The sequence below is a fragment of the Chrysochloris asiatica genome, unplaced genomic scaffold, assembly GCF_000296735.1.
Source record: "Chrysochloris asiatica unplaced genomic scaffold, ChrAsi1.0 scaffold00029, whole genome shotgun sequence".
NCBI classification, from domain to species: Eukaryota; Metazoa; Chordata; class Mammalia; order Afrosoricida; family Chrysochloridae; genus Chrysochloris; species Chrysochloris asiatica.
In genome coordinates this window covers 10,692,335-10,694,789 of record NW_006408547.1, presented here as the reverse complement: position 1 = coordinate 10,694,789, position 2,455 = coordinate 10,692,335, and positions in this window count along the sequence as shown.

Below are 2,455 nucleotides of genomic sequence, written 5' to 3'. Positions count from 1 at the left end.
GGGGGGGGGTCACTTTATCCTCTGCTGACATAAAATTCTCTGTATGCAATTTTGATTTTCAGCATTTTCTGCTATTGGGAAGTTGGGTAATCGTTTTAAAGTGATCTAAGAATCCTATTGTCCAAATTTCTTTTAGTTCAATTGGTAGATGTTCAAATGGGAAACGAGATTGCCCAGATAGTCTGAAAATACATATTAAATAAGAAGCATATGTCTCAGAGTGAGGATGGAAGTAAAACATAACTGACCTTATTACTTAAATTATTCCAGGTATTTCAGCTCAGGTTTAGATAGTGGGGAGTCAAAACCAATTTCTGGTTATGCAAAGGAGGGTAATAATGGAAATGTGTATTTCTCAAATCAGGTGCAAAAATCAGGGGGCGTTCAATTTGTGAATTATATTTTGTTTCACTGAGGCCTACTTTTTGTTTATGATTTACTGTGCGAATCAGGGGAGCTGGTGTAAATGTCTTTCCTGGGACATTTCAATGGTCGCAAGAATGTGCACTCTCAGACAACAGCCCTTAGTAAGTGTTTGCATAGCAACATCACAGCGTTGTGTCTGAATAAATGGCCACCATGATGGTGAAAGTGATAACTACCACAATGTGTACTGAGCTTCTCTGTGCTGGACACTCTTCTAAGTACATTGCATACATTAACACATGTGCTTTCATATTTTACTTGAAATAAGTGAATACAGTTTTAAAACCCAGTTTTACTATTAGTCGCAGACAGGAGGAATTTACAAGATGAAAACTCCAATAATTGTATCTCAGTGGAATCTTGGGGTGGTTGAAAGCCGGCCCTTGGAGGACGCTGAGAGGGATGGAGTATCCAGTTTACAAGGAGTGTCTGTCCCTTTTGGGAATGTCAGGATTCCAACAGCCTGTGTAAATCTTGTCTCTCTTCATCAGCATTTCAGGGACAAAGACTCAAAGAATTCAACCCCTTAAGATGTTTATCATCAATTATTTTTACTTTACTACCACTATCTGCAGGTTATTAAGATAGACACTTAATCATTTCCATGATCATGTGCTAAACAAGTGTTGGCAAGAGCCAGCTGGTCTTGCACCTGCTCTTTAAAAAAAGCAAGAGGAGAATAAATGAACTCTGCAGATTGTCTCCTCATCATTGCATTACTTTACTTATAGAAGGACCTTGACTTTGTGTTTATGTGAGGAACGATTCTGGACTTTTAGTTCTCCTCTCTCTTTTTTTCTCTATCTCAAGTTCCCCATTTCTCTCTCCTTTCTTTTTCCCTTTCTCTTTCTTTCTTTTGTATCTGACTTTAGTAATTCATGTTTAAAACACCATATAATTGCAAAGAGAGAGAAAAAGACAGAAAACCAGTTTGCCTCTTAGCAAACAATTATAAAAGCACTTGGTTAGATCAGTATAAAAACCTTCCCTGTTCAAAAAGCTAAAATAGTTAGTAAAAAACATGATATATATCAGATGATACAATAGTCAGCTCCTCTTAAGTCTGATCACAGTACAGAGGGAAGTCCAGAACAGTATACATATTATACTACTACAGTTCAGACAATTGCAGCGGTTCATTATTCATCCCAGAGAAATTCCATCCTTGCCCTCTAGGAGCTTTATGTTACACAGAAATTAAAAATAGAGATGAATGTATATATGAATGAATAAATTCAAAGATGACTGTACACCCAACTGTCTAAGACATTGAATGAAGAAACAAATTATTATTTACACCAAAGACAATAGCTGTCATTTGGGGTTTTGAAATGAGTGAATTCTCCCACTCCCAAACATGAGTCATTTCTTCATGAGAAGCAGCTAGGGAGTTGCCACGTAAATTCTTGGTGGGAAAGCTTTCCTTGGGTGGAAGAGATGGACCTACCTCAGTTCATTGAAGCTAAAGGGAGTGTGCTTGGGAAGAAGGACATTCCAAGAGGCAGGTGTGGTGCTAGGACAGAAGTCCTGGGAGGGAGCTGCAAGGATGGTAGTTAGAGCACTATGGGGAGAAGCAGTGAATCTGATAAAGCTGTTTGTCTGTTCAATAGTGTGTCAGGGTCAAAAGAACAACTTCCAGGCCACGAGCTTCTATTCCAACATCAACATCCACGTTACTACTTAAATTGGATTTAGGTATGTTTGTGTTTGTCTCAGACTCATAGCAGTTGAATCAATTTCAGTTGAGGGCAACCCCATATATTCCAAATGGATACAATCAGACCACTGGAGGCTGTCATATGTATGTCTATGAGCCACTGTTGCTGTTAAGTGTCATTGATCTGGTTCCGACTCGTAGGGACCATGTATAGGGTTTCCGAAGAGTGGCTGGTGAGCTTGAGTTGCTAACCTTGTAGTTCAAACCGAGTTTGTAGTCCAGCGCAGTAACTCACAGTGTCACACCGAGACTCCATACAGGATAGCTATGAGTCATAACCAATTCGATGGTACTTAGCAACAACTACAACTT